This window comes from Artemia franciscana, chromosome 13 (genome assembly GCF_032884065.1).
Source record: "Artemia franciscana chromosome 13, ASM3288406v1, whole genome shotgun sequence".
Lineage (NCBI taxonomy): Eukaryota > Metazoa > Arthropoda > Branchiopoda > Anostraca > Artemiidae > Artemia > Artemia franciscana.
In genome coordinates this window covers 23615173-23634602 of record NC_088875.1, presented here as the reverse complement: position 1 = coordinate 23634602, position 19430 = coordinate 23615173, and the positions used below count along the sequence as shown (strand labels likewise).

At 33.1% G+C, this 19430-nt stretch overlaps 1 protein-coding gene and 1 long non-coding RNA gene across 2 annotated transcripts in view; one reads left to right on the top strand and one right to left on the bottom strand.

The window, feature by feature from the left end:
* LOC136034680 (uncharacterized) overlaps positions 1-19430 on the top strand; it is a 285081-nt gene that overhangs the window by 53796 nt on the left and 211855 nt on the right. The window lies entirely within an intron of this gene.
* The window catches only part of LOC136034686 (uncharacterized), a 45371-nt gene that overhangs the window by 14713 nt on the left and 11228 nt on the right, over positions 1-19430 (bottom strand). The gene's annotated exons all lie outside the window — the stretch shown is intronic.

The window sequence follows — 19430 nt, the reverse complement described above, 5'->3', positions numbered from 1 at the left end:
TCAGTTGCCTTAGTTTATTCCTTGCTCTTGTAAAATGATCCCAGTGGTGTGTGCATTTGCATTTCTTATACTTTGAAAAATCCTTCTTCTTAGAGGGTGTTCCAGCTGAAAAATCAAGTAACTTTAAAGTAACTAGAGAAGTTACTTAAATTTTACATTCACCAGGAACGGCTTTTGAAGTAACTAAGGTCTTATTCAGATAGAAAAAAAAATTACGACCAAGATTTTGATAACATTTGTTTTAGACTCATTTAGTCTGAATTTTTTTGTTAAAGAGGAAGAAAAGATTAATTTGATAAAGCATTTTGCTAATTTTCTTATTTTCTTTGTTTTACTGTTTAAATAGTTAATATTAAGGTATTTAAGATATTTTTCCTTCTCTTCTTTTCACCCTGTGACTGGTTTTGTGGAATTTCTTTCTACTTTTTTTTTTTCTGTTGTGATTGGAAAGGCTTTCATCATGCCTAACCCCCATGATTCAGGGGGATCGGGTGTTCTCACGGGTGAGGACAGTATCATTAGAGTATGGTTGACTAAAATAGGGCAGCCTGGTCTTCATAATCCACCACTGGGTGTAATCATGAAAGGAATTATGTTGTTGAGAAATCAATTTAATGAATGCCAAAAAGATACAATTTTGGTAGAATCCTCAAATGGTTCTAACTGCCTTAAGATCAGAAATCAAGCAGTACTGAACAAGATACTAGCGATAGGGGAGCTAGTTTTGGATAATAACCAATCATTAACATTCTCATGTGAGAAGGATTCCTCAGCTCAAGGCTCTCAGGGATTGCACTCAAACTCCCCCAACGGTTTCATGCCTGAGGGGCTGGTATTCTTTGACAAGGGTATTTTTACAAGTGAAACCTTATTAGATGAACTGATGGATCAAGGTTTCACAAGAGTACGTCCACTTTTTGGTCAACAGACATCTGACAAGATGAATGTTGATGGGTTTATCCTTACTCCTTCACTTGACCTTCCTGAATTTATTTGTATTCTGGGTATGGAAAAAAAAGTCAAGACATATATTCCCCGTGTCATGATCTGCAATCACTGCCAAAGGCATGGCCACACTGCCAAAGTATGTCGCAGTAAACCTAGATGTTCAAGATGTGCCAACAACCATCTAACATCTTCTTGTATTATTAAGAGAGATAATATTACACTATTCAAGTGCCCCAATTGTCTTGGCAACCATCACGCTAAAGACAAAGCATGTCCTGTAACAAAAAATGTTGAAAAGGTTATTGTTAAGGCAGTACAAGAAAAAATCACTATTGGTGCTGCAAAAAAAAAGTATGCAGATATCCTTAAATCCAACATGCAACTAAATGACACAACTCCAGCTCTTTCTAATGAAGAATTCCCTCCCATTCCATCCCCTGAAAACCCCACTCCTAGCCCATTCATGTCAACTCAACAAACAGTATTAGAACCCCTAATCAAGAAAATAATTGATGATATCTTGACAGTTAGAATTCCTGAAATGATCAGCTCATTCCTATCCTCAAAATTTAAACAAATTGAAGATTCTATCTCAGGCCGTTTAGAAAAAATGTTTCAAGACTTTAGTTCCTCGCATGGACCATCTGATAGAACATTTAAAGATCTCACCTCAAATCATTCTATTTCTGAAGATGATTTGGAATCTCTTGACTCTGTCCTAATCTCTACTTCACCTGTAAAACCAACATCAGAAATCTCCAAAAAACCTTCTCCAGCAAAAAATCAATTCCTTAAAAGAAATGCAAATGCTCTCTCACCTATCTCAAAACAGAAAGCAACTAAAAACAAACGGAAACAATCCTTAATATCAAAGACAGCTAACAGTTTAGAATGAAAATAGTTCAATTTAACACTACAGGTCTACCCATTGATCGTTTGGTTGAGTTAAAAAGATTTTTGGACATTGAATCCCCAGAAATTGTCTGCATCCAAGAATCCCATTTGTCCCCTGGAAGAAATTTTAGCGTTAAAAATTATACATCACATAGAAAAGATAGGGTCCTAAATTCCTCTTCTCAAAAAGGTGGAGGCCTATTGACTCTTGTGAGAAAGGACTTGATTAGCTCTGTTGTCAATATTGATGTCCAGTCATCAATGGAAATACTAGTTATAAAGGTTGAGATGGATGACCTTCCCCCCTTGTCAGTAGTCAATATCTATATAAATAAACCCTCTTCTTTCAATAACCCAACCTTCAAGAAATTATTAGATCTTTCCCCAAACCAACTAATACTTGGAGATTTCAATCTTCACCATCCCCTGTGGGACTCAACCCACCCTAGAGACCCTCAATCATTGTTGCTCTTGGATTCAATCTCTATCAGTCAGATTTCCCACACACTAATCACACCTAAGAATTTAGGAACTTATGTGCACTCCTCCAATGGTAAAAACTCAACCATTGATCTTTGTTTTGTTGGTAGCAGACTATCTGCTTATAGTAAGGTGTCCAGGTTCCATGACAATCTTGGCAGCCAGCATTACCCACTTATTACAGAACTGTCAAAAAGACCAGTTCTCTCTAAATTTAACATTGCTCCTAGATGGATTTTCAATGATGATAATTGGAAACCATGGGCACTTAAATTGGGGAGTATGGTACCAGCTCTAATTAATGATATAGATGTTTTAAATGAAAATATCACTAAAAGCATCATTGATGCTTCAAATTTATTTTTCAAACTCCAAACACAACTAGTAAAAAATAGAAAAAAAAATGTTCACTTTTGGAATAATAATTTAGAATCACTAAAACAAAATAAGTGTAATGCTAGAAAAATCTGGCTTTCAGATAAAAGCAACCTTTTCAAAAAAATTGAAATGAGAAAGGCCGAAGCTACTTTTAAGAAACATGTCCTAGCTGAAAGAAAAGCAGCTTGGGAAGATATTTGTGAAAATCAGTTTAATCAGTCAACTCCTTCTAAAACACTTTGGAAAAATTTCAGAAAATTTGCAGGTTATCAGCATAGTGATCAGTCTACTCCAAAGATTAAGTCCAATGATGGTTCAATTATGTACAAGCCATATGAAGTGGCAGAGTCTTTGAATAGTTATTTTGCAGGTCAATCTTCAAATAGTAACACATATAATAACTCAATGTTTATGGAAGCTCAGTTTCCCCCAGGGTCTGTCACTAATCTTGACAAAGATTTTGATATGGATGTGCTAACTTCTACAATACAGTCTCTAAATGACTCAGCAATGGGTGAAGATTTGGTCCACAATAAGATGCTTAGAGCTCTTCCACCGACTTTCTTGGTCCCTCTTCTTTACTTGTTTAACAGATGTTGGGAAAGTGGCACTGTCCCATCTGCTTGGAAGTCTTCTATTCTAGTCCCAATTTATAAAGGTAAAGGGGATCGTTCAGACCCAGCTTCATACCGCCCAATTGCCTTAACCTCATGCATTGCTAAACTCTATGAGAAAATGATTAAGTTGAGATTTGAACCCCTTATTGATAATTCTCTTATTGCTGAACAAGCAGGTTTTCGGAAAGGTAGATCAACCCTTGATAACCTAATTCAACTTGATCATGACATTAAGAAAGCTTTTACAAGAAAGAGAGTTGTTTCTGCAGTCTTCTTTGATATTAAGAAAGCTTATGATACATTGGACCCCTTTGCAATCCTAAGACAGGCTCATAAATTTAATGTTGGAAATAATTTCTGGAAGTGGTGCAGGGCAATGCTTTTTAATAGGACTATTAAAACCAGAGTTGGATCCATATGCTCCTCTGCTAGTACAGTCTCATTAGGTGTTTCTCAAGGAGGAGTTTTGAGTCCTCTTCTTTTTAACATACTGATTAATGATATTATTTTGGCTGATATGCCCTCAATAAAGTTTGTCTTATATGCAGATGACTTAGCTCTTTGGACTGAAGGCTCCTCTCCTGAAGCTTGTCAACCCAAGCTCCAGGGAGCAATTGATAAACTGTCAATATGGCTTAATACAAAAAATCTGGTTTTTTCTATCCCAAAGACCACTGGCATGGTTTTTTCTAGGAAAATTGACCTTAGGCAAGATTGTCTCTCAATTAATCTGACTCTATATAAACAACAAATTCATTTTGCCAGGAATGTGAAATTCCTTGGTATGTGGCTGGATAGTAAGTTAAATTGGAATGATCATATCTCTCATCTTTGTGATGCACTTGAAAAACGACTGAATTTTATGCGTGCTGTTGCTGGGCAAAAGTGGGGAGCTAGCCGAGATAGTCTTCAAAAACTATTCACATCTATAATATATGGAAAGATTGAATATTGTCTCCCTGTCTATTACTCAGCTTCAAAAAAGTTAATTTCTAAAATTGAATCAATAGTTCACCATGGCCTGAGATTAATCACAGGTGCACTAAAAAGTACTCCTATTGCAGCTCTGTTCAATGAGGTTAATATACCTTCTTTAGAAGAAAGATTCTTGAAACTTTCTTCTAATTACTTTATGAAAGTAAATACTAACCAAAACCTCCATGTTCTCAAGGAGTGTCTCATAAATCATACATTTCTCTATGAAAATCGGAAGACATATAGTAGTCCAGCCATTATCAAGTTGGTCTCCTTGCTCAATGGCATAGGTGTTCCTGAAAACCTAATCTTTTCTTGTCAGACCCAGATATCTCCCAACACTCCTAATAGCATTGATAATGTTATAGATATAAAAATCCCTGGCATGGATTTTCCTAAGAATAAAATGAATAGTCTAATCCTTCATCAACTTACACTAGCTAAAATGGTTGAATTTTATAATTGGAAAAAGATATTTACTGATGGATCTGTCTCAAATGATGGGAAGGCATCCATAGGCATTTTTTCTGAGTGGAATGGCTCATCAGTTGGGATTAGAGTTTCAGATGGAATCTCCATTTTCCATGCAGAATGTCTTGCTCTCCAAAAAGCTTTGGATACAGTGCTGGAAGTAGGATCAGGCTCATTTGTTATCTTTTCTGACTCTAAAAGTGTTCTTTCTGATCTAAAAAAGAGGCAAGGAAAAGTTATTCCAATTATTGTTCATCTACAGGGAAAAATTCAGAAAATAATGTCTTCTGATGGTCTTCAACTGAAAATGGTCTGGGTTCCTTCTCACATAAGGATTAAGGGAAATGAAATTGCTGACAGTATTGCAAAACAGGCTATCCACCACCCAATTACTTGGAAGGTTGCTCTCACTGTAAATGAAACTTCAAAGTTAATAACCTCTGCTGCAAGTTCTATTAGAATTAATAATAGATGTATTGCAACAACAAATATTTATGTTTTGTCTTTTGAGGGGCATTATATCCCACATCACCTTATCCACCCAAATAGGAAAATTGCAAACTCTATTTTCCGTCTGAGAACTGGTCATGCAATGACCAGATCTCGTCAAGCACTATATCATCTTACAGATAGCAAGTCATGCCCTTTTTTTAGGTGTGTAAATATTGATAAAACTATAGATCACATTCTCTCAGAATGCCCTCGTTTCACAACTGAGAGAAATATTCTGATCAGAAAAATTGAATCATTGGGCCTGAAGACGTCCACTCCTCTCGTTTTAGGTTTCACTCGTGTTAGTAAAGATAAGGAGTTAAAAATATTGGAGGCATTGGGAGTTTTTGTGTCTTCAACAAAGATTTTCAACTGGTTGTAATTTCTTTTTTTTTTTTTTTTTTTTTTTTTTTTTTTTTTTTTTTTTCAGTCACAAGAGTGTGGTGAGAAGAGAAGATGATTTGATTTGTATGTTCTTTTTGTTTCTGTGATTTTAAGTTTAATTATTGTTTGGTGACGCAGAGGGCGAAAGCCGAGCGTATTTTCTCTACAACAACATAGTCTGAATTTAGAATAACTTCCTGTGCATAATTCCTTGTAAATATTGTAGCTAAGGCCACCAACCAGTAGAGGAAACTCTTTAGAATAATTTGGAACTGATCTTGAAATCAAAAAAATTAGATACACTCTAGGGGTGTATGAATAGGATATTCTAGGCTAGTTGCATGTTTAAACTTGTTTGTCTTGGGTATAGTTTGAATAACGTAACCTCTTGCCAAGATAGCAAAAAGTATCTAAACTAGAATTTTACCACAATTATTTTTTCTGCATTGTTTCCTGATTGATTAAGCTAGCCTAACCTATATCTTAAATTTAACCCACTGTATAAAATTGACCTACATTGTTCACAAAAAGAATAGCAGAATGCTGCATAGATAACTTAATGCCAAATTCATTATGGAAAGGTATTAATTTTGCAATAAATCTGTGGGCATTAACCTAGATTTGGTTTAAATATCCTGTTTCTATATTAATTTCAGTGCATTAGTGTCTGAGATAGCATACAGTAGTATTGATTATTGAAACTCTTTGGCTTAGGCCTATCTTTTTTCTTACATTCAGTTGAACTATTAAGGTTAGAATTTTAAACTAGGCTAGTTAAAATTTCCAAATGATGGCCTTTTCACTAGGCTATCTTTAAAAGTATTTGAGCTTACTAAATTATTTTTTAATAATGGATCTGCATCAAATGAGAGAGAGTTCCCCTAGCTTTGGCAAAATTCTTTGGGAATTTTCATTGAAATATATATGTTTTGGTACATCCATCAAGGAACCCCCCTCCTCAGATTTTCAAAATACATTCCCTTCCCCCTCCCATTTACAGTTTTGTAAATTAGTGCCATTTGTGAATTAGCATAGCAGAAAGACTTTGGTTTTGTCCTGGATTTTGTTTTATTTTATACTTGACTGATTTCAGCTTATTCATAGAAAATTCTAAGGGTTTCATGTCTTCATTTTTATGGAATTTGTTTTTTTATTTATTTGCATAATTTTATAGTATTTGCTTATGAATAGGTTAAACTTGTATCAGATCAAAGGTATAAGCTATATAAAAAATGCCAGTTTTTCATGATAATTAAAAATGTTTTCTTGGGCATTAATTTGTGAACACAGAACATTTTGTTGTTAGGGCAATATGATTTTCAGAAACTTGTTTAATAACCAAATCAGGCTCATACTTAGGCCCATGACCTAAACTTAACAAGAGAAAGAAACAGAAACTTGCAGGTAGGATTTAATTTAGAGCAAAGTGGATGACATATATTTGAAATATTCAGTTCACCAAGTTTAACCTTTATGAAGCAGAGTAGTCACAACACAGTTTTCGGTTTACTGTATTTGCTTCTAATTAAATCTAGGCTTTCTTTGAGACCACAGTCCAAGATAAAAATGATTTATTCAAAGCCCAATAAAGGAACAAAATTTTACAGCCTCCATCAAATATTCCAAAATTCATGAAAAATATAGCATAGAGATGGGTGCATACAAATTCAATGGCTGATTTAGGATTTTTTTGTGAAGGGAAATTTCTCTCTTCTGATGGCTGTTCAAAAACTGTTGTCTTTTGATAGGTAGAAAACAAAAATAACTGAAACTATAGACTTTGTATGCATTCCTTTCATCTCAAATACTTGATACTCTTCAAAACACTCACTATTATTGAAACAGATATCTTACAAAATCCTAAAATATCAAATGACTTCAAAAATTCAATAGATTATCTCAGCTAGAAACAATTTTACAGCTTTTTTCAAATCTTCATACAATGAACTCTGCCAGTGGTACATCAGAAATGCCACAACATTATTTAGTTCTACAGTTGCTTATTGATGAAATAATGGATACTGATGTAGGATCAGATAAAAATGCTAGTAAGTTGTAATATAATATTCAATTTAATCTTGCAAGTTATTATTTTTCTAGACACAATCTTGTATATTCAGGTATGGACAAGTTCCAAAGCTGCCAATATCACAATTAAATAGAATTCCAAAAGCTGCTGACACTAGCAGCAACTGCCAAATAGCATTACTACTTAGCTACCCCATTTTCTCTATTGTGGGGTATATGTATAAATGAATGTTGGAGTGGAGACAAGTATTATGTTGACTAATAATTTGTAATTTTTTTATTACATAGAAACAGTTTTTTAGGACCAAGAAAAAACGATTCTGATTTTATTTAAAAATACATTATTTTGTTTTGCTACAAAGTCATTTATTATTGTAACCTGCGATTATGATGTTATTCATCATCTTGTATGCAAAGATGTCATCTTGTATACAATAATTGTGAGTCTTTATTTTGATGTGCATATTTGAAGAAAAAGTTTACCATATGTATAGACCAACTAACCCAATAGGAACATTTTGACTAAATACCTGACAGCCTGTACAACCAACAAGTCTCTTTTTGCTTCCTGGCTTCTGACTATGGTCTGTTTTATGCTTTCTATTTAGCTAATTTTGTTTTGCTGGTTAAATAGCAGAAATATTCTTTATTTGACTATGTTTTTGAGTTTAGGCTATTTTATGGTTTTCATTTAGTTATTTTCTTTTTTCCCAAGAAAGAATGTTGGTTAAATAGCAGAAATAATCATATAGGCTACATCGCCTATCACTGTCTTTGTACAATAAACTTCTAATTTCTTGGAATTAATTTTTTCAGGTTTGGCATTAATAAATATACTCATAGATAACATTGGCCTCCAAAATTACAGTTTTGAAAATTCCGTAAAGTATTTTGCCAAGTTTCATGCTATTTTGTATGTTAATTCCAAAAATGGTTCCCATCATTCCCATAATGTCAGGATTTTCTTGAAAAATACATATTATTTTAAACAAAACCCAATTTGGAAAAGAATGATGTTGCCCAATTTCTCATGTACTATCTGGTAACATTAGTTTCACCCAAAGCCAATAATTTGTTATTTCTTTATATTACATAGAAACAGTTTTTTAGGACTTAAAAGTTTTTGATTTTATTTAAATGGCCCTTGTGTTTCAAGAGTTAAAAAATTAAAACAAAAGGTCAAACTGTAGCATAAAGAACAGAGTATTGTGGAGCAGAAATCAAATCACATAACTTTTCCTAGCTAGAATTTCTTCTTTGTGGAGAATTTTTCCTGCAGAAAATTCTCCCATCAAATATTTTTTTTTCCTCAGAAATGCATTGATAAGCATCTTATCACTTTGGTTATGGATGCAGTTGTTGGCTTGTTGCAAAAATATAAATTTCTGATGGAATGTAAACATTAACTTGCTTTTCTGTATTTACAACAAATTAGTGCAAACATAAATGCTTAGTTTGGTGGTGTCCATTGTAATTCTGAGCAACTTGCAATGTCAAGGATAATAACATCTTTGTTTTATTATACTTGACATCTAAAGTTTGTGTTTTCAATATTTGTCAGGGGCTAGTAGCTACAGTAAATTCTTAAATGATTCATAAATGAGGGTAGCATCCCCCTCCTTAATAACTCATCTTTCACCCTGAAGTTTTTAATATCTTGTAAAAGTTTCTTAGGGGCCATTTTCACAAGGATACAAGTTCAACTAAAATCCTTGTGAAACCAACAAAAGATGGATAAAATTAATCTTTTGTTCAACTTAGAGATGGGCTTCATAATCCAGTTAAAAATGCGGCAAAAAACATAATCCATCTCAGTGATACCTTAACTCATATAGCAAATTTCAAGCAGAACTAGCTTAGCCTACTAGCAGTTGTCTTTCATTTTTGAAAAGGCCAGGCCACCAAAGCAAAGGGTGTATTGTCATTACAAATGATTTTGCTGAAATGAGCTGGTGGAAAACTATTAGGAAATGTAAGGAATCTAGTTTACTGTTTAGAGATTAGGATATCACAAAATTAAGCATTCAATATGCTTGTTTGTAAATCTTAAGTAAATACAAACCCTATTGGAATTTTGTTGATATCCATCTCACAATTAGTGTGTCTAAAGAACGTTTCCAAAGAGCATTCAGTTTTCAGCATGCATTTTATCTTTATTGATGGTTAAAGAAAGCAATAGATATACCTGCTGTAGTTGATTAGTAATAAATAACTTTCTGCCTTTCTGCATAAAAATGTGCATTTTTATGTATAATGTATAGCTTTTAAAGTCATTAATTCCTGAGAAGCCCCTTCTCCAGTTATGCCAGCTTTATGGGTAGTAAAGCCTTTTTAAAAAAATCTGAAATAATTCTTTGGGGGTCCTTACAAGTGACTTTCCTTTCTACTGCAATTAGCAATGGGTGAAATATATTGCAGTCACTAAAAATTTACAATCTTGCCTATTTTACCACTATTAAGTTGCAAAAAGGGTGAACTAAATATTTACCATTGAATTTGCCACAAAAGAAATTTCTAGCTTCAAGAAATTCAATCATGCCTTTAGAATAAGGGATCCTAAGTTAGGTCAAAGTCTTGAAAATGTGCTTCTAGTATAAGTAATTTGTAAATAAAAATTTGTATCTTACTAAAAATGAGACAAAAAAAATCCTGCAGAAAAGAAACAAGACAGATTAATAAAGGAAGAAATACCATGGATGCCCATGAAATGTAAGATAGAAATGAACAAAACTTCAATTATGCATCTGTTTTCTTTAAACAGACAGGAGGAATAAACCTCCAAGCTTTGACAAATTCAATCTCACTTTTGGAACCAGGTATAAGACTAATTTCCAGGGAATGAAAACAGTAAATCCCTGGCTTTTTTATTGACATAGGCAGTAAAGGGAATAAAAACACATTTATTGTTCTGCCTATTTGTTCAACTTCTCTGTCTGTTCTACAAATTCTGTATTATATTTATTTGATAAAACAAGGCAAAATGTCATATATAAGATTTATTTGCAAAAAAGCCTGCAGGCCATAGCAAACACATGCAACTTTATACAAGCACCTAATTCCAAACAACTTAAAAAAGCAAACAAACTTGCAAACAACTTAAACAAGCAAACAAACTTTCAAACACTTTATGAATTCAGAAACACCCATAAATAAACTCTTACCAAGCTAACTCCTCAAACATGATTCCCTATGCTTAATCCCTAAACAGATTAATTAAAAAAAAACTAGTTTTTTAAACTGAAAGTAAGGAGCAATATTAAAACTTAAAATGAACAGAAATTACTCTGTATATGAAATGGGTTGTCCCCTCTGCAATCCCTCACTCTTTACGCTAAAGTTTTTAATTGTTTTAAAAAGTAGAATTGTGGCAAAGAATCAAACTTTATTGTAAAGAGCAAGGAATTGCAGAGGGGACAACCCATTTCATATACAGAGTAGTTTCTGTTTGTATTAAGTTTTAATATTGCTCCTTACTTTCAGTTTAAAAAACTAGTTTTTTTATTTAATTTCTGAACATTTTTTTTTTGGCTAAACGACTTTCTCTTAGTTTTGATCAGACAATTTTGAGAAATAAGGGGTGGGGAAGAAGGCCTAGTTGCCCTCCAATTTTTTGGCTACTTAAAAAGGCAACTAGAACTTTTAATTTTAAACAAACGTTTTTATTAGTAAAAAATATACATAACTTAAGAATTAAATATCTGCCTACTTCCCAATAACCAAAACTATATGTAACCAATGGGCAAAGGTCATAGCTTGCAATCCTGACCCGCTCAATTTTGGGGGTCAATAATATTTTTTTATTATGTATATGAGGGGGTTTGTCCCCTTGTTAATACCTCACCTTTTATGCTAAATCTTAAGTTTTGTCCCAATTCTTTAAGAATGACCCCTGAATCAGAAAGGCTGTGGAATAAATAGTTGAAATTACCACCACTACTACTATATCATCTACAAATAATATACATGATACCCTAAACCAATCCAAAGATACAAATGGTCAAACTGTAGCATAAAGAACAGAGTATTGTGGAGCAGAAATCAAATCACATAACTTTTCCTAGCTAGAATTTCTTCTTTGTGGAGAATTGCCAATCCAAAGTTGTGCATTATATCAAATACCTAACCCAACCACCTCTATATATAAATATTAATTTAAATGTAATTGCATCATACTTTGTTTCACAAAAGAACCTAACTTTATAATGATGATAGAAGGTAATAAGCTTACCTAAGCTACAGTCCTGTCGAAATTATCATTAGAAGAAAAATCAATCACCTGACATCCATAGCTTAGGTAAGCTTATTACCTTCTATCATCATTATGTATGAAAGTCAGGTTGGCCTCAGAGAATATAAAACCTAACTTTATTTATTGAGTGTGTTATGAATAACACACAAGTACCTAACAACCATATTGATGCATAGCTTAGATTTCTTGTTATGCATTGATGTATAGAATTCTTCTTAATTCCTATTTTGATAGCAATACATGAGGGTTTGAGTTTCACATTATTTTGCATAATTGCATAGCCTACTAGTTTTGACCCTATTTTCTAATGTAGCAAGAAGTTAGGCCTACTTAAAAAAGAAAAAAATTGTATGCTGACCAATGGTCAGCATTGCACAGCAAGTGATATCCTGATTCAATGTAGCTGGGAGTGTTACAAAACATTGATTCTTCATTTGAGTGGAAAAACATTTGATTCTTCTTAAGTTTTTCCTCTAAATTTCTCCAGGTAGGGTAATCATTATAGCTAGGTGTACTGTGGCTAAACTTACAGAGTCACACCATAGACCCTTATCCCAACCAAAATAACAGCAACACCAGGCCTTAAACTCCTAAGCTTAGGTTTTCAAGCCTGGAGTAGCCTACAAGAAACTTTGCTAGGAGGGCTCAAATGTATCTATAAATTAATATTAAAAAGTTGTCACAGGCTACCAATAAACTACAAAGTTTTTTGAAGCACTTCAATGAATTACAGGATTCAATCTAGCCAAGGCTAGCTTAAGTAATTATCATTGAATGTTTTAAATCAGCTTCCAGAGTAACACAGTGTTTCTTTCTGTCAAGTGGGATTGAACTAAGCTTTCTTTGAACTATATACGTTTTTTTCTGGACTATTAGACCTATTAGGCTACTCACTCTAGGCTATGCCATCTCTACAAAACAATTTACCACTGACTTTGTATAGGCTAGCAACTGTCCAAGGATTACAGGAATTTAATAAGAAGGTTCGTACAGCAAGACCTGAAGACTTCATCCCCAACAAACTATTCAACCAAGCTTCTCTAGATATGCCCAGCAGATCACATTAATGCTTGAACTTTACCAATGAATTTCTTATTAAAAATCATTTTAAGGTCAAAATAAGATTGTTTACCATCACTGGTTCTTTGAACAATTGCAGTTCCATTCTCTTCCCTGCATAAAGGCTCATAGTCTTCAAACTTATGTGTGTTAGCCATCATAAAAGTTTTATATTATTGTAGTGATGATAATGATGTTAAGTTACTTAACTAAAGATACTGAGGGTGTTCCAGGTGAAAAATCAAGTAACTTTAAAGTAACTAGAGAAGTTACTTGAATTTTACATTCACCAGGAACGGCTTTTGAAGTAACTAAGGTCTTATTCAGATAGAAAAAATATTACGACCAAGATTTTGATAAAACGTTTGTTTTAGACTCATTTAGTCTGAATTTAGAATAACTTCCTGTGCATAAGTCCTTGTAAATATTGTAGCTAAGGCCACCGACCAGTAGAGGAAACTCTTAGAATATTTTGGAACTGACCTTGAAATCAAAAAAATTAGATACACTCTAGGGTTGTATGAATAGGATATTCTAGGCTAGTTGCATGTTTAAACTTGTTTGTCTTGGGTATAGTTTGAATAACGTAACCTCTTGCCAAGATAGCAAACAGTAGCTAAACTAGAATTTTACCACAATTATTTTTTCTGCATTGTTTCCTGATTGATTAAGCTAGCCTAACCTATATCTTAAATTTAACCCACTGTATAAAATTGACCTACATTGTTCACAAAAAGAAAAGCAGAATGCTGCATAAATAACTTAATGCCAAATTCATTATGGAAAGGTATTAATTTTGCAATAAATCTGTGGGCATTAACCTAGATTTGGTTTAAATATCCTGTTTCTATATTAATTTCAGTGCATTAGTGTCTGAGATAGCATACAGTAGTGTTGATTATTGAAACTATTTGGCTTAGGCCTATCACTTTCTTACATTCAGTTGAACTATTAAGGTTAGAATTTTAGACTAGGCTAGTTAAAATTTCCAAATGATGGCCTTTTCACTAGGCTATCTTGAAAAGTATTTGAGCTTACTAAATGATTTTTTAATAATGGATCTGCATCAAATGAGAAGGAGTTCCCCTAGATTTGGCAAAATACTTTGGGAATTTTCATTGAAATATATATATTTTGGTACATCCATCAAGGAACCCCCCTCCTCAGATTTTCAAAATACATTGCCTTCCCCCTCCCATTTACTGTTTTGTAAATTAGTGCCATTTGTGAATTAGCATAGCAGAAAGACTTTGGTTTTGTCCTAGATTTTGTTTTGTTTTATACTTGACTGATTTCAGCTTATTCATAGAAAATTGTAAGGGTTTCATGTCTTCATTTTTATGGAATTTTTTTTTTATTTATTTGCATAATTTTATAGTATTTGCTTATGAATAGGTTAAACTTGTATCAGATCAAAGGTATAAGCTATATAAAAAATGCCAATTTTTCATGATAATTAAAAATGTTTTCTTGGGCATTAATTTGTGAACATGGAACATTTTGTTGTTAGGGCAATATGATTTTCAGAAACTTGTTTAATAACCAAATCAGACTCATACTTAGGCCCATGACCTAAACTTAACAAGAGAAAGAAACAGAAACTTGCAGGTAGGATTTAAATTTAGAGTAAAGTGGATGACATATATTTGAAATATTCAGTTCACCAAGTTTAACCTTTATAAAGCAGAGTAGTCACAACACAGTTTTCAGTTTACTGTATTTGCTTCTAATTAAATTTAGGCTTTCTTTGAGACCACAGTCCAAGATAAAAATGATTTATTCAAAGCCCAATAAAGGAACAAAATTTTACAGCCTCATCAAATATTCCAAAATTCATGAAAAATATAGCATAGAGATTACCTTAAAATTACCTTAAATCGCATTTGCCAGCAAGATAAGGTGGTAGATCCTCCTGTAGTTCTCGCTGGTGGTGAGTGATGTAATTATGTTGGCTTAGCTTCCCAGTCCAGCCTCCACTCGGCCCTCTCCCAGTCCCTGTTGACTCCAGCCTTGAAGGAGTGGGGTGTCTCAGCTTGGATGGTAGACTTGGATAGGCTATTCCAGAGGGGGACCACCCGAATGGAAAAGAAACCACGTCGTTCCCTTCTCTGACATCCAGGCAGGTGAAGCTTAAGACTGTGACCTCTTGAATTGTTAGCCAAAGAGGGGGTGAAGATCTGGTTCAGGTGACTGGATTTGAAAATTTTGCGTGCCATGATCACATCTCCTCTATATCTTTGATAGGTGAGGGTTGGAAGTCTCAGAGATCCTAGGTGATCCTGGTAAGGGACATTATTTAAGCCACGGACCAGTTTGGTTGCTCTCCTTTGGACACTGGAGATGGGTGCATAAAAATTCAATGGCTGATTTAGGATTTTTCTGTGAAGGGAAATTTCTCTCTTCTGATGGCTGTTCAAAAACCGTTGTCTTTTGATAGGTAGAAAACAAAAATAACTGAACCTATAGACTTCGTATGCATTCCTTTCATCTCAAATACTTGATACTCTTCAAAACACTCACTATTATTGAAACAGATATCTTACAAAATCCTAAATATCAAATAACTTCAAAAATTCAATAGATTATCTCAGCTACAGCTTTTTTCAAATCTTCATACAATGAACTCTGCCAGTGGTACATCAGAAATGGCACAACATTATTTAGTTCTACAGTTGCTTATTGATGAAATAATGGATACTGATGTAGGATCAGATGAAAATGAAGAAAAATGGTGGTAAGTTGTAATATAATATTCAATTTAATCTTGCAAGTTATTATTTTTCTAGACACAATCTTGTATATTCAGGTATGGACAAAGTTCCAAAGCTGCCAATAGCACAATTAAATAGAATTCCACAAGCTGCTGACACTTTAGCAGCAACTGCCAAATAGCATTACTACTTACCTACCCCATTTTCTCTATTGTGGGGTATATGTATAAATGAATGTTGGAGTGGAGACAAGTATTATGTTGACTAATAATTTGTAATTTTTTTTCATTACATAGAAACAGTTTTTTAGGACCAAGAAAAAAGGATTCTGATTTTATTTAAAATACATTATTTTGTTTTGCTACAAAGTCATTTATTGTTGTAACCTGTGATTATGATGTTATTCATCATCTTGTATACAAAGATGTTATCTTGTATACAATCATTGTGAGTCTTTATTTTGATGTGCATATTTGAAGAAAAAGTTTACCATATGTATAGACCAACTAACCCAATAGGAACATTTTGACTAAATATCTGACAGCCTGTACAACCAACAAGTCTCTTTTTGCTTCCTGGATTTTGGCTATGGTCTGTTTTATGCTTTCTATTTAGCTAATTTTGTTTTGCTGGTTAAATAGCAGAAATATTCTTTATCTGACTATGTTTTTGAGTTTAGGCTATTTTATGGTTTTCATTTAGTTATTTTCTTTTTTCCCAAGAAAGAATGTTGGTTAAATAGCAGAAATAATCATATAGGCTACATCACCTATCACTGTCTTTGTAGAATAAACTTCTAATTTCTTGGAATTAATTTTTTCAGGTTTGGCATTAATAAATTTACTCATAGATAACATTGGCCTCCAAAATTACAGTTTTGAAAGTTCCATAAAGTATTTTACCAAGTTTCATGCTATTTGATATGTTAATTCCAAAAATGGTTCCCATCATTCCCATAATGTCAGGATTTTCTTGAAAAATACATATTATTTTAAACAAAACCCAATTTGGAAAAGAATGATGTTACCCAATTTCTTGTGTACTATCTGGTAACATTAGTTTCACCCAAAGCCAATAATTTGTTATTTCTTTATATTACATAGAAACAGTTTTTTAGGACTTAAAAGTTTCTGATTTTATTCAAATGGCCCTTGTGTTTCAAGAGTTACAGAATTAAGACAAAAGGTCAAACTGTAGCATAAAGAGCAGAGTATTGTGGAGGGGAAATCAAATTACATAACTTTCCCTAGCAAGAATTTCCTCTTTGTGAAGAATTTTTCCTTCAGAAAATTGTCCCATCAAATATTCATTTTCCTAAGAAATGCATTGATAAGCATCTTATCATTTTGGTTATGGATGCAGCTGTTGGCTTGTTGCAAAATTACAAATTTCTGATGGAATGTAAACATTAACTTGCTTTTCTGAATTTAAAACAAATTAGTGCAAACATAAATACTTAATTTGGTGGTGTCCATTGTAATTCTGAGTAACTTGCAATGTCAAGGATAATAACATCTTTGTTTTATTATACTTGACATCTAAAGTTTGTGTTTCCAAGATTTGTCAGGGGCTAATAGCTACAGTAAATTCTTAAATGATTCATAAATGAGGGTAGCTTCCCCCTCCTTAATAACTCATTTTTCACCCTGAAGTTTTTAATATCTTATAAAAGTTTCTTAGGGGCAATTTTCACAAGGATTCAAGTTCAACTAAAATCCTTGTGAAACCAACAAAAGATGGATAAAATTCATCTTTTGTTCAACTTAGAGATGGGCTTCATAATCCAGTTAAAAATGCGGCAAAAAACATAATCCATCTCAGTGATACCTTAACTCATATAGCAAATTTCAAGTAGAACTAACTTAGCCTACTAGCAGTTGTCTTTCATTTTGGAGAGGCCAGGCCACCCAAGCAAAGGGTGTATTGTCATTACAAATGATTTTTCTGAAATGAGCTGGTGGAAAACTATTAGGAAATGTAAGGAATCTAGTTTACTGTTTAGAGATTAGGATATCACAAAATTAAGCATTCAATATGCTTGTTTGTAAATCTTAAGTAAATACAAACCCTGTTGGAATTTTGTTGATATCCATCTCACAATTAGTGTGTCTAAAGAAAGTTTCCAAAGAGCATTCAGTTTTCAGCATGCATTTTATCTTTATTGATGGTTAAAGAAAGCAATAGATATACCTGCTGTAGTTGATTAGTAATAAATAACTTGCTGCCTTTCTGCATAAAAATGTGCATTTTTATGTATAATGTATAGCTTTTAAAGTCATTAATTCCTGAGAAGCCCCTTCTCCAGTTATGCCAGCTTTATGGGTAGTAAAGCCTTTTTAAAATAATCTGAAATAATTCTTTGGGGGTCCTTACCAGTGGCTTTCCTTTCTACTGCAATTAGCAATAGGAGAAATATATTGCAGTCACTAAAAATTTACAATCTTACCTATTTTACCACTATTAAGTTGCAAAAAGGGTGAACTAAATATTTACCATTGAATTTGCCACAAAAGAAATTTCTAGCTTCAAGAAATTCAATCATGCCTTTAGAACAAGGGATCCTAAGTTAGGTCAAAGTCTTGAAAATGTGCTTCTAGTATAAGTAATTCGTAAATAAAAATTTGTATCTTTCTAAAAATGAGACAAAAAAAATCCTGCAGAAAAGAAACAAGACAGATTAATAAAGGAAGAAATACCATGGATGCCCATGAAATGTAAGATAGAAATGAACAAAACTTCAAGTATGCATCTGTTTTCTTTAAACAGACAGGAGGAATAAACCTCCAAGCTTTGACAATTTCAATCTCACTTTTGGAACCAGGTATAAGACTAATTTCCAGGGAATGAAAACAGTAAATCCCTGGCTTTTCTATTGACACGGGCAGTGAAGGGAATAAAAACACATTTATTGTTCTGCTTATTTGTTCAACTTCTCTGTCTGTTCTACAAACTCTGTATTATATTTATTTGAAAAAAAGAAGAAATACCATAATTAATAAAGGAAGAAATACCATGGATGCCCATGAAATGTAAGATAGAAATGAACAAAACTTCAAGTATGCATCTGTTTTCTTTAAACAGACAGGAGGAATAAACCTCCAAGCTTTAACAAATTCAATCTCACTTTTGGAACCAGGTATAAGACTAATTTCCAGGGAATGAAAACAGTAAATCCCTGGCTTTTCTATTGACACAGGCAGTGAAGGGAATAAAAACACATTTATTGTTCTGCTTATTTGTTCAACTTCTCTGTCTGTTCTACAAATTCTGTATTATATTTATTTGAAAAAAAAAGGCAAAATGTCATAGATAAGATTTATTTGCAAAAAAGCCTGCAGGCCATAGCAAACACATGCAACTTTATACAAGCACCTAATTCCAAACAACTTAAAAAGCAAACAAACCTGCAAACAACTTAAACAAGCAAACAAACTTTCAAACACTTTATGAATTCAGAAACACCCATAAATAAACTCTTACCAAGATAACTCCTCAAACATGATTCCCTATGCTTAATCCCTAAACAAAGATTAAAAAAAAAATAGTTTTTTAAACTGAAAGTAAGAAGCAATATTAAAACTTAAAATGAACAGAAATTCCTCTGTATATGAAATGGGTTGTCCCCTCTGCAATCCCTAAATCTCTACACTAAAGTTTTTAATTGTTTTAAAAAGTAGAATTGTGCTCTTAACATAAAGAGCAAGGAATTGCAGAGGGGACAACCCATTTCATATACAGAGTAAT